The 13,947-nt window shown below is 43.2% G+C and overlaps 1 protein-coding gene across 2 annotated transcripts in view; it reads left to right on the top strand.

Annotated features, from left to right (window-relative positions):
* Positions 1 to 13,947, top strand: part of LOC127955938 (zinc finger protein ZFP2-like) — a 108,253-nt gene that overhangs the window by 79,041 nt on the left and 15,265 nt on the right. The window lies entirely within an intron of this gene.

Below are 13,947 nucleotides of genomic sequence, written 5' to 3'. Positions count from 1 at the left end.
ACTTCTGCAGGAGATAAACGGTGAGAATAATACGCGCATGGATGCACCTTTCCGTCTGAGGATGCGCGTTGGGATAACACTGCTCCTACCCCCACCTCTGACGCGTCGACCTCCACTATGAATTGACGTGAGCGATCAGGGGTGACGAGAATGGGAGCTGAAACAAAGCAGCTTTTCAGTTTGGCAAACGCAGCCTCAGCTGCGTCTGACCACCTGAACGTCAAACTAGGGGAGGTCAAGGCGGTCAGAGGAGCGGCTAGTTGGCTGAAATTGCGAATGAAACGCCGGTAAAAATTGGCGAACCCCAGAAATCTCTGCAGGGCCTTGCGAGACTCTGGGGATGGCCAATTTACCACAGCCTTAACCTTCTCAGGATCCATGCGAACACCCTCAGTCGAAATGATGTGTCCTAGAAAAGAAACAGACTGTGCATGAAAAACGCATTTCTCCGCCTTGACAAACAATCCATTCTCTAGCAACCGCAGAAGCACTCGTCGTACGTGTTGCACGTGTTCCTGGAGAGACGAAGAAAAAATCAATATGTCATCCAGGTAAACATATATGAACAGATCGACCATGTCTCGCAACACGTCATTAACGAGTGCTTGGAAGACTGCCGGCGAGTTCGTTAGCCCGAACGGCATCACGCAGTACTCAAAATGGCCTCTAGGGGTGTTAAAGGCAGTCTTCCACTCATCCCCCTCCCTGATGCGGACCAAATGATAAGCATTACGTAAGTCCAATTTAGTGAAAACGGACGCTCCCTGCAACCTCTCAAAAGCTGAAGACATAAGCGGCAAAGGATAGGTATTCTTTACCGTTATGTTGTTCAGCCCTCGGTAGTCAATGCAAGGTCGCAAGGATCCGTCCTTCTTTCCCACAAAAAAAAACCCCGCCCCCGCTGGAGAAGAGGAAGGGCGGATAAACCCCGTTGCTAGAGAACTGGATATATATTTCTCCATGGCCGCCGTCTCTGGAATAGACAAGGAATATAACTTGCCCTTAGGCGGAGAAGTACCTGGCAATAACTCTATCGCACAGTCATAGGGACGATGAGGAGGAAGAGAATCAGCACGAGACTTACTGAACACCTCCTTCAGGTCGTGGTACTCCGCGGGCACGCTAGCCAAATCCACTGCTTCCCCCTGAAACACAGACTCAGAAACATTAACACCAGCAGACAAAAGACAAGACAAATGACATTCCTCGCTCCAGCTAATCACAGATCCGAGGCGCCAATTGATCCTGGGGTTGTGTTTCTGGAGCCAGGTGTGACCGAGAACAATGGGGGATTGAGGTGAGTCCGTGATGTAAAATGAAATCTCCTCCGTATGGTTGCCAGACGTGATGAGGGAAACAGGTAAAGTGGTCTGTGTGATGACTGGCAGTTTGTGTCCGTTGAGTGCAAAAGGTGCAATGGGGTGTTTGAGGGAGGTGAGAGGAATGTTGAGTTTAGTGGCAAACTTAAAGTCCATGAAACTACCCTCGGCCCCAGAATCCAACAAAGCGTGATGATCGAGTGCGTGGGTGGACCACCGTAGACTCACCGGAAGGAGTGTCGATGTAGATGAGGTCTTCCTGGCAGAGATCCCACCCGATAGTAGCCTCAGTTTTACTATCGGGCTTGGTCTTCTTACCGGACAGCGCTGGATGTGATGTTCTTGGCTGCCGCAGTATAAACATAGTCCCAGGGATCTCCGCCTGATCCTCTCCTCCCGGGAGAGCCGAGCTCGCCCCACCTGCATGGGTTCAAGATCTCCCGGTGGGCTGACCGCAACCTCTGAGCGCTGACACTGAGCCTCCGGTCTGTTCGCGAGAACTGCTCTCCCCCTCCGTCTGGCGGCTTGATCGAGTCGGTTGTCAACTCTGATGGTGAGGTCAATCAGGCTATTGAGAGAAGTGGGGAGCTCGACGGCGCGGATCTCCTGTTGGATGCGGTCAGCCAACCCATGCAGGAAGTGATCCCACTGCGCCTCTTCGTTCCACTTACACTCCGCCGCCAGGGTGCGGAACTCAATCGAGTAATCGGATACGGACCTGTCCTCCTGACGTAGGTCCGTGAGAAGTCTAGCCGCTTCCCTCCCGGCGACGGAGCGGTCGAAGACCCGTCTCATCTCCTCCGAAAGGGCGTGGAACGAGGCACAGCAGCTGTCTTGGTTTTCCCACACCGCCGTCCCCCAGAGGGCAGCCCTTCCCGTCAGTAGTGACAAGACGAATGCCACCTTCATTTCCTCGGTGTAGAACGTGCGGGGCTGCAGGGCGAAGTGCAGAGAACAATGAGATAGAAATGATCGACAAAACTCTGGCTCACCCGCATATTTCTCAGGGATGGGGAGGCGTGGTTCGGGCTGGGAAATCCCCCCGGAGACGATCGGCGGTGTGGGTGGCGTGGGAGGCGCAGCGGGTGGCGGTTGTTGTTGGTGTTGAGTCTGGAGAGCGAGCTCGGACACCTTCGTCACCATTGCTTGGAAGGCTCGACCCATCTCATCTATCGCCTTGTCTTGGCGATCCATACGACCCACGGCTCTCTGCAGAAATTCCTCTAGACGAGATGGGGAGCGATCGCCTGCTGCTTCCATGATGGTCAGATCCTACTGTAACGACAGGTAAATGAGGAGGAAGCAATTGCAGGCAATAAGATGATGTTTATTAGAAAGAGAGTCCAGAATGTTGGCAATGGCAAGGAAGGTCTACGGTGGCGTGAGAAGAGCTGGATGGTGAAGTCGATGGTGCAGGTGAAGGAGGTCAATGGGTGAAACCAGGAACAGACCGGAACACTGACACGAGGACGACAACACGAATCCAATCCAGCACACGAACACGGAAGACGGTAATCCAACTAGGACACGGAGACATGAGAGAGGATCTGACAACAGAGAGAGAGCGAGGTGAGTATAAGTAGCTGAGGTGTGATGAGGATCAGCTGGAGCGAGACAATCAACACCCAGGTGATGACAATCAACTAAACGAGCACATGGAGACAACGTAAGTACAAAAACAACCACAAAACATGACACGGAGGAAACACTGGATTTCCTACCGTGACACAATCCTGCTGTAATGAGCTCAAGAATTTAAAGCAGCAGACGCGCGTCCGCTTAGAATACACAGACAATATCGTTCGCTTGTTTGGACGCTAATATCGTTATCTTTATAGTTATCGTTCTTGGTGTAAACGGGGCTTTACTCAAGTCTTCAGTAACACGTGATCCTTCAGAAATCAATCTGATTTGCTTCTGAAGAAACATTTCAGATTATCAGTGTTGAAAACAGCTGTGTTGCTTAATTTTTTTCAGGATTCTCTGATAAATAAAGTTTTAAAACAGTGCAGTGTTTATTTGAAACAAAAATGTTTGTTTTAACTTTTGAAAATTGATAAGACATTGATAATAATTAAAATGTTTATTGAGCAGCAAATCAGAATGTGCTTTAAAAAAATATACCATTGTGCCCATTCCAAAGAGAAACAAAATCAAATGATTAAATGACTGGAGGCCCGTTGCTCTCACACCCATCTTCAGTAAGTGCTTTGAGAAACTCGTCAAATATTACATCTGTTCTGTGCTGCCTGCCTCATTGGATCTACTACAATTTGCATATCGAAGCAACCGTTCTACAGACGATGCTATTGCTTTCACCCTACACACTGCTCTCTCCCACCTGGAAATTAAGAACACCTATGTGAGAATGCTGTTTGTGGACTACAGCTCAGCATTTAACACCATAGTGCCTGCCACACTTGTTGTGAAGCTCCAGACTCTGGGACTAAACATCTCTGGGCAGCTGGATCCTGGTCCACTCCTGTACTCCCTGTACACACATGACTGTACAGCCACACACAGCTCCAACGTCAGCGTCAAATTCGCTGATGACACAACGACGAGATGGCCTACAGAGAGGAGGTGAGCACCCTGACTAAATGATGTAAGGAGAACCACCTCTCATTCAACATCGACAAGACCAAGGAGCTGGTGGTGGATTTCAGGAGACAGAGCAGAGAACACACACCCATCACCATCGACAGGACACCTGTGGAGCGGGTAAATGGCTTCAAGTTCCTCTGCGTTAACATCAGTGAGGATCTCACCTGGTCCATACACACTGATGCAGTGCTGAAGAAGGCACACCAGCGCCTCTTCTTCCTGAGACGGCTGAGGAAGTTTGGAATGAGCCCCAGCATCCTCAGAACATTCTACACATGCACTATAGAGAGCATCCTGGCGGGCTGCATCACTGCTTGGTTCGGAAACAGCACCGCTGGCAACCATAAAGCTCTGAAAAGGGTCATGCGAACTGCCAGCCACATTATAGAGGTGAGCTTCCCTCCCTCCAGGACATCTACACCAGGAGGTGTATAAGGAAAGCTCGGAGGGTCATCAGTGACTCCAGCCACCCGTCCCACAGACTGCTCTCTCTGCTGCCCTCAGGAAGACGTCTCCGAAGCGTCCGATCCCGCACTAGCCGACTGAGGGATAGGGATTTTCCCCTCAGGCTATCAGACTGATGAACAGTCAGAACTAATACACCCTACAGCATACTCCCACAATATGGTATGTCACACTGCACTTTAACTCCAACAGTTCAACACTGGACTACACATACACACTGCTTTTAATACAACAACCTACCCATTACCACCAGATACCATCCAATGCACATCCATGACATTTCTGTATCCATTTCACGTACACTCTGTTTCACCTTAGCATATTTTTATGCTTATATGTTTACATAACGTGGAACGTGTACATTCTGTGTATAGTGTATCATGTTTAGTGCTAACTGTATGTATATATTGCGTATAATGTGTAGTGTTAACTGTAAGTATGTCTAATAGTACACTGTGTTTACTGAGTATATGTATGTGCATATTGCACATTTTCACCTGTTGAAGTCTGTATGGTTATATGTTAATTGTTTCTGCAATTTCTGGAGCAAGCTCAAAAGAATTTCACTCACCAAGGCACATGTGCTGTGGTGAGGTGACAATAAAAGTGACTTGACTTGGATCATGTGACGCTGAAGACTGGAGTAATAAAAATTAGCTTAGATCACAGAAATAAATTACATTTCACAATATACTCACATAGAAAACTGTTGTGTTAAATTGTAATATTTCACAATATTACTGTTTTTTACTTCCTTTTGATCAAATAAAGCCAGCCTTGGTGAGCAGAAGAGACTTCTTTCAAAGATGTAAAAAATCTTACTGACCCCAACATTTTAAAGGTAGTATAAATTACAAATATGATGTTCCACCTACTGAAATGGTACTGTGGCATGTGTATTCCATTCTAAAGAGACTACCTGTTCCACAAATAATACATTTACAGGGATCACATGAAACACTTCATCAATAAACTGATTTTTGAGAGCATTAGTGGCAGTGTGTTGATTTTTGTTTATTAATTGGTGAAGTGTATCATGTGATTGAGCACCTGCCTAACGTTTTTGGATGTGCCTTTATTAAACCTACTTGTGATCTAATAAGATATATATAGAAAAATAAGCACAAATGGGGACAGCAGCAGCTGTGGTGCTTGGCCTGTAGTGAGGTCACTAAATTCTAATACCAAGAATTTATCAAAGTCCACTAAAGGAAGTATAACTTTGGGGTATTTTCTTTGAAATAGCCTTCCTAATAATATTTGGGGCTCAGAGACACTTTTTTTGTTTAAATTAGATTAAAATACATAGTTTAGTATTCACACAACACATCTAATAACCATGCACTCCAGTTATGTGTGATTAAATACGTAATATTTTGTCTGAAATAATATGAACAGCAGCAGCTATTCTAAACTTTCTATTTTTTATTTGCTGTTTCTATCTCAGGATGGTCATACCAAGGTTTCTAGAGTTACACCAGCTCCAGACTGAATCCAAACTCACTTGTGAAGACTGCAGATGACACCATTGCTGACAAAGACTACAGACGACGACGACTGTACATTAACTCACAAAACATTGAACACACAAAACAAATATTATCCTTATTTTGCCTATAAGAGTAAATTTGATGATTTTCAACCTGCTTTATTGCAATGTCTCTAATATCTGTAAATGAACAATATTTACTCTCTGAATTATGTGGACCTACATGTCCCCTTTTATTTGTAAGCAGCACTCTGCAGGATGATGCAAAATGAAAAGAGAAGTTTTGAGAAAATGACACAATGCAGTATCTAAATAAAAACATGCTGTTTTGCATCAGTTTTGCTGGCAAATAAACGGTATCTTGGAGAAACAATAAACATTGTTCTTTTACAAATGTTACCAACATCGTAACAATGCCAAATGGATTAAATATTTTTTAACTTACCCTTTAAAGATGTTGAAAGACAATGTTAATGTTAACTGAATACAAAACTAGAGACTTGTTTAGTAAGATTTTATCAGAAAAAAATTGCCTGGTTTTATTTTGTGTTTATGTAACTCTTTTTAAAAAGTTTTTGGTATAAAGGTAGCCTGCGATGCTGACAGCACTGAACACATGACTTTTTATTATGAACTATAAGATGGTCTTCCCAGTGAGTCTCAGTCGTCTGGCTTTTTAAACTGTAACCTTGAAACACACATTTTCTGTAAACCTACTTTGATATAAGTATTGTAAAAAAAAATGTGCTGTACTCATACAACATTTAACCATGCAAGTACTGTAGTAATGGTTATTTTTGTTTTTACTATGGTTTTACTGCAAAAGCTATAGTAAAATCATGGTTAATTTTCAAAAGACTACAAATAATCCCGAATTATCCACTTTTGATCAAAGCATCTTGTAAATGTTAATGTATTTGTACATGTAATATGAAATAAATAAAAATATTAATAAAGTTGCATCGGTTCTTGAGAGTGGTGTATATTGTTTTATTATAAACTAGCCGCGGGTGGTCCGTAACGATGAGCAAAATGCCAGTGAACCGCGTCCACGCAGAGCGGCCGGGATGTATCGTCCCAGCATCGGCCGGAGAGCATTTCAGATCAGAGGCCGACGTCCCGGAGACATCTTCCCTATTAGCAAACACTCACTGAGCGACATCGTGCCAATGGAATTTTGTAAGTCAGCTCGACTGCTTCACTTCTTGCTAGGGTGCTGGGAAAGCAACAAGCCCTAGAGGGTGTTTTGTCTGTACAGTGGGGTATTGTGAACGAGAGCGAAGCCATCCAGGCCTTCACCACTGCAACTTAGATGTCACCATCAGGAGTGTTGGGAACATCTCTGTATGGTCTGGTGGGGTCATCTGCAATACTGGAGGCCAAGTGTCCCTATGATGCAAGAGAAAAGTTAATCAGTGAGACAGTGCAAAATAAGGGCTTCTGTGTCAGTATGGAAGGGGGTGTTTACAGCCTGCACAGAGACCACCCCTACTGGCATCAAGTACAGGGGCAGCTTCACCTCACTGCAAGAGAAACCTGCTATTTCACTGTGTGGACCACAAAACAAAGTGTCATCATCCCCATAACAGAGATGACAATTGGCGATCAAACCTGCAAGTCCTGGAAGACTTTTTTAAATCCCACATGCTTCCACAGCTGGCACAAAAGTAAACTGTAAATATTGTTCAATATATACATAGTTTATAAAGAGAACTGTTTATTAGAAGGTTGGTTAATATGTACATAGTTATTAAAACTAATGTTAGTTATTGTTGAGTTATTTGGAATATGACGGAATCATTTTTGGGGTAAACTTTCAATTTATTTTTTGGCGGTTAAAGTGTCCTGAATGTGGTGTTATGCTTCATTTTGTTAGGAATTAAAAATATAGTTGTAAAAAATCTGAACAATCAAAAATTTGTTGACATTTCTTACTGTATGAGGTTGTGGTGCAATGTGAAAATCCCATTAGAACGAGCCTGATCAGGAGCCTGATGTTAACGGCTGGATGAAGAGCAGGAGCCTGATGTTAATGACTGGATGTAGAGCAGTAACCTGATGTTAACGGCTGAATGAAGAGCAGGAGCCTGATGTTAATGGCTGGATGTAGAGCAGTAACCTGATGTTAATGGCTGAATGAAGAGCAGGAGTCAGATGTTAATGACTGGATGTAGAGCAGTAACCTGATGTTAACGTTTGAATGAAGAGCAGGAGCCTGATGTTAATGGCTGGATGGAGAGCAGGAGCCTGATGTTAATGGCTGAATGAAGAGCAGGAGCCTGATGTTAACGGCTGGATGAAGAGCAGGAGCCTGATGTTAATGGCTGGATATAGAGCAGTAACCTGATGTTAATGGCTGAATGAAGAGCAGGAGCCTGATGTTAATGGCTGAATGAAGAGCAGGAGCCTGATGTTAACGGCTGGATGAAGAGCAGGAGCCTGATGTTAATGGCTGGATATAGAGCAGTAACCTGATGTTAACGGCTGGATGGAGAGCAGGAGCCTGATGTTAACGGCTGAATGAAGAGCAGGAGCCTGATGTTAATGGCTGAATGAAGAGCAGGAGCCTGATGTTAACGGCTGAATGAAGAGCAGGAGCCTGATGTTAATGGCTGGATGAAGAGCAGGAGCCAGATGTTAACGGCTGAATGAAGAGCAGGAGCCTGATGTTAACGGCTGAATGAAGAGCAGGAGCCTGATGTTAATGGCTGAATGAAGAGCAGGAGCCTGATGTTAATGGCTGGATGAAGAGCAGGAGCCTGATGTTAACGGCTGGATGAAGAGCAGGAGCCTGATGTTAACGGCTGAATGAAGAGCAGGAGCCTGATGTTAACGGCTGGATGAAGAGCAGGAGCCAGATGTTAACGGCTGGATGAAGAGCAGGAGCCTGATATTAACGGCTGAATGAAGAGCAGGAGCCAGATGTTAACGGCTGAATGAAGAGCAGGAGCCAGATGTTAACGGCTGAATGAAGAGCAGGAGCCAGATGTTAACGGCTGAATGAAGAGCAGGAGCCAGATGTTAACGGCTGGATGAAGAGCAGGAGCCTGATATTAACGGCTGAATGAAGAGCAGGAGCCAGATGTTAACGGCTGGATGAAGAGCAGGTGCCTGATGTTAACGGCTGGATGAAGAGCAGGAGCCTGATATTAACGGCTGGATGGAGAGCAAGAGCCTGATGTTAATGACTGGATGAAGAGCAGGAGCCTGATTTTAATGACTGGATTAAGAGCAGGTGTTTCTGGCTGGATGAAGAGCAGGAGCCTGATATTAACGGCTGGATGAAGAGCAGGAGCCTGAAGTTAACGGCTGGATGAAGAGCAGGAGCCTGATGTTTCTGGCTGGATGAAGAGCAGGAGTCTGATGTTAATGACTGGATGGAGAGCAGGTGTTTCTGGCTGGATGGAGAGCAGGAGCCTGATCTTAATGACTGGATGAAGAGCAGGAGCCTGATTTTAACGGCTGGATGGAGAGCAGGAGCCTGATGTTAACGGCTGGATGGAGAGCAGGAGCCTGATGTTAACGGCTGGATGGAGAGCAGGAGCCTGATGTTAACGGCTGGATGAAGAGCAGGAGCCTGATGTTAACAGCTGGATGGAGAGCAGGTGTTTCTGGCTGGATGAAGAGCAGGAGCGTTTTTTGTTTTCTGTTGCCACTTCTTTTATGAGAGGACTTTGGAGGTTCACTAGTGCACAGCATGCCTGAACCAGTTTATCTGCAAAGTGCCGCAAGTGAGATGGAATAAAGCTCAGTATTTTAAAATCTTTTAAACGGCCATTTGCACTCTCTACATGAATTCTGTTCTGTGCAATCAGCTTTGTAGAATGTGCTTCACTGTGTGTCAGTTGGCCGTGACTGAGGAATGGGGGAATGTTTACTGTGACTCCTTCTGGAAGAATGTTGTGGATTAGGAATCCCATGTCAGCCAAAATCAGGTCTCCAGGCTTAAAATGGTTCAAAACACCAGAATCAACTACTATCTCCTTATCACGTACAGATCCTGGGTAAAGTTTGCTGCAGTATGTAATCACAGCATTTGGTACCACCCCAATGAGTACTTTGAAGGAGTGCATGCCACGGTATGCAGAATAGGTCTCTTTCTGTGTATCCATTTGTTTGGGAATAGCAATTTTGATGTCAGTGCAATCCAATATCATTCTGTAATTTTGGAAAGGTAGAAATGAAGAAGGCATGTAGGTCTGGTTTTTCTCCCGGCTGGGAACAGTACTCATTATATCCTTGAAAAGGACCTTGTGTAAAACCTCCATGAATGTTTTTAATACATTACCTACAGTCCTTGTACTACAGTGAAAGAGTGACGCCAAGTGTAAGTTATTTGGATAGATTATAACGGCCAGGACGACGATAGTACAAGAAACGCTGTAAGTTGATTGGCGGCGGGGTATCTGACAGGCTACACGCGCGGGCCGGGACTACTTTTGTGCTTGCACTAGCAGCGAGCGGGTGGTGTGTGTGTGTGTGTGTGTGAGCACGCGCGCGCATGTTGACGACGCCGACGGTAAGTTATCAGAGCTGTCTCTCTGACACATACAAAGGCCAGGGTAAAAACATTTTAATATTCCGTTTTTTTTGCCACTCACTGTACTTTGTAGATGCCACCCAAGAAGAAGAAAGGAGACATATAGTAAGAGGCTTTTTCATAAAGCAGGTAAAGCGGAGTCAGAGTGTAAGTAGGCAAAATAACTAGCTAGCCACACAAATTAACTAGCAGTAGTGACTGACCAGGCTTTCAAATGCAGATTCTACTGTGGAAAATAGTATTAACTGGTGATAGTATGTGTTACCACCCAGGATGATAGAATGCTACGTTAGCAAGTAACTGAAAGTCAATTAGCCTGTAAGTTACCTTAACTTAGAATCTTGCAGTCAACATAAATGTGAGTGTACTGGAGGGTAAATAGTGTTTATAATAGAAAAGGGTTATTATATTTATTTATTTAGATTTGTTTCCTTGTGACAGAGTATCTTTTGTTAGTGTAAATACTAATGTACATAATAATTAATGTTAATTAAACGTTTGGTTGTTCAGCATTACAGAGTCTCAGGTTTTTATTTTTTATTTTTTGAGAGTGCATTTTTGATGTGATATTCTGTATTGCCAACAGTCTGAAATAAAAAAGGAGGGTGTATGGGGGTGTCCCCACCAAAGCTGAGACCAAACCTACGCCCATGCATTGAGGAGTTTATGGATGATAATCAGTTAGTGTGTCTAAATGATGGAAGAGGTACTAGGTATGATGTAGCTCATGGTGTAGAATCTGCAATTGATCTAACTTTTGTGTCGCAACAACTAGCAGGTACTTGCATATGGGATGTGAACAGTGATAATGCAATGGGCAGTGATCATTATCCTATCTGGATTAAAATAATGAGTCAAAACATTAGTTTTGAAGAAAATTGGATTTCAAGGTGGAGAATGAAAAGGGCCAATTGGGGGCTGTATAATTTTAAAACAAGCAGCAAATTAATTGAAGTCATGCCAAATTTGAGTGACGACATTGAGGAGTTGAATAATATGATTATTAACATAATATATGAGTCAGCAGAGGAAACGATAGGTAAAACATCTGGAGCAAAGAAGAAGAAAATGGTACCATGGTGGTCTGATGAGTGTAGAGAGGCTGTTAAAAACAGGAATAAAGCCTTTAAAATTGTTAAATCTAATCATTAATTTTTTAATTTATTGGAGTATAAAAGAGCACAGGCTAAAGCCAAAATAATCATAAGAGAAGCTAAAAGGAAATATTGGAGAGATTTTTGTAGTAATATTGGGACAGGAATTAAAATTAATGACATATGGGCAATGATCAGAAAGATGGGTGGCATAAGAAGGGACTTTTCACTACCAGCATTAAGAGATAATTTCACTGAGGCAGTAACCAGTAGAGAAAAAGCTGAGATGCTTGCAAAATCCTTTGTAAGCATACATAGCTCACAGAACCTCTCCAGTGAAGAGCTAGATATAAGAAAGAGGATCATTGAAGAAAATAAAGATATGCTGGGGATGAAAATGGCGGGGGAGAGTTCACTAGATGCAGATTTCACACTGTTTGAACTAAAAAGAGCATTGATAGGTGTTAAAAATACCTCACCAGGGAGAGATGGGATATGCTATAAAATGATTGAAGAAATATCTGATGAGGCAAAAAATTTGATACTGGTTTTATAAAACAAAATTTGGAAACGAGGAAAACTGCCTACTCGGTGGAAACACTCAGTAATAGTCCCTATAGGGAAACCAGCAAAGGATAAAATGAATGTCAAAAGTTACAGACCAATAGCATTAACGTCTAACCTTTGTAAACTCATGGAGAGGATGATTACTAAAAGGTTAGTGTACAAATTAGAAAGCAGAGGGCTGATCACACCATACCAGAGTGGATTTCATAATGGAAGAACAACTAGGGATCCTGTAGTCTGCCTGGAGAATGAGATACGTAAAGCACAAGTTAACAAAGAATCTGTCATGATTCTGCCTTCATGTCCTGACTTTTCTCTAGTCTTGAGGCAGGATCATGACAGACCCGTGTTTTGAGTACAAGCACATGGCCTTGTCTTTGGGCCAGTTGCTTGTGTTGTCTCGTTCCCTTGCCCCGCCCCCTTGTTACCCTAGTTGTCGTGATTGCCTTACCTGTGCCACCTGTTGTGTCTTGATTACTTCTCCTATTTAGATCCCCTAGTGTGCTCTGTCTTTTGTCGGTTCATTGTGATTGTTTCCACATTGTGATAGGTGTTTCTACATGTTCCTGTGATATAGTGTTACTCGGTGTTGCTCTTGGAAGAAGACGTTGTGAGACCTGTTATTGTTTATTTGTAGTTAGTGTTCTTGTGTTTTGAGTCTTTGTTTATCGTGTCTTGTTAAGTTATTTAGTATCTGCCCTATTGAGTTCATCCCTACCCTCCACATAACAGAATCTGTTTTGGCAACCTTTTTTGATATAGAGAAGGCTTATGATATGCTGTGGAAAGAAGGACTTTTAAGTTGAATAAAATGGAAATAGGAGGTAAAATGTTCAACTGGATCGAAGATTTTTTTTAAAGGGTAGAACTATAGAGGTCAGGATAGGGTCTGAGTCATCAAGCACATACACAATAGAAAATGGCACCCCACAAGGTAGTGTATGCAGTCCAACTCTGTTTAATATAATGATTAATGATGTGTTTGATGGAGTGAACCAAAGAATAAACAGGGCATTATATGCAGATGATGGAGCATTGTGGGTAAGGGGCCGTAATATTGACAATTTACAGCAAAGGATGCAAACAGCAATTAGTCAGGTTGGAAAATTGTCATTTGACTGGCGGTTCCACCTGTCAGTGGAAAAAACGCAATTCATCAGTTTTTCTAAGAAAAGGGTAAAACTCACAATAGATCTTAAGATATATGGACAATCTCTCAAACAGGTTAATGACTTAAGATATCTTGGTGTGTGGTTTGATAGTAAACTTTTAAAAATCATGTTCAGAAAATGGTAGACAAATGTAAGAAAGCAATCAATATTTTAAAGTGTCTTTCAGGGTATAACTGGGGGACGTCAGGCTCTTCTTTGAAAATAATTTATATTGCATTAATCCGATCAGTGTTTGACTATGGAAGTACAGTATATAAAACAGCAGCAAAAACTACATTAGCTGAACTGGACAGGGTGCAGGCCAAAGCTCTCCGGCTGTGTAGTGGAGCCTTTCGAACATCACCTATCCCAGCGCTGCAAGTAGAAGTAGGGGAGCTGCCTTTAAATCTTAGGAGGTTAAAACTTTCTCTTACATATTGGGTAAACTTACAAGGGCATGAAAATACACATCCTACAAAACCGGTGTTAGAAGAATGCTGGGAATATGGTCGCATTGTGAACAGTAGTTTTGGATGGAACAGCAATAAAGAGGCAGCTGACATGGGAATCAGTACTATACCTTGCAGCAAAAATGTTAAATTGAGCACAATTCCACCTTGGTTTTTCTGCTATCCTGTAGTTAATTTAGAAGATAAAAATATAATCAAGACGGGATTGTATCAAAGTGTACAGCAATACATAGAAGTAATGTATGATG

The sequence above is a fragment of the Carassius gibelio genome, chromosome B4 (assembly GCF_023724105.1).
Source record: "Carassius gibelio isolate Cgi1373 ecotype wild population from Czech Republic chromosome B4, carGib1.2-hapl.c, whole genome shotgun sequence".
In the NCBI taxonomy this organism is placed as follows: domain Eukaryota; kingdom Metazoa; phylum Chordata; class Actinopteri; order Cypriniformes; family Cyprinidae; genus Carassius; species Carassius gibelio.
Note: the sequence above shows the minus strand (reverse complement) of the source record. Positions and strands in the feature narration are given on the sequence as shown.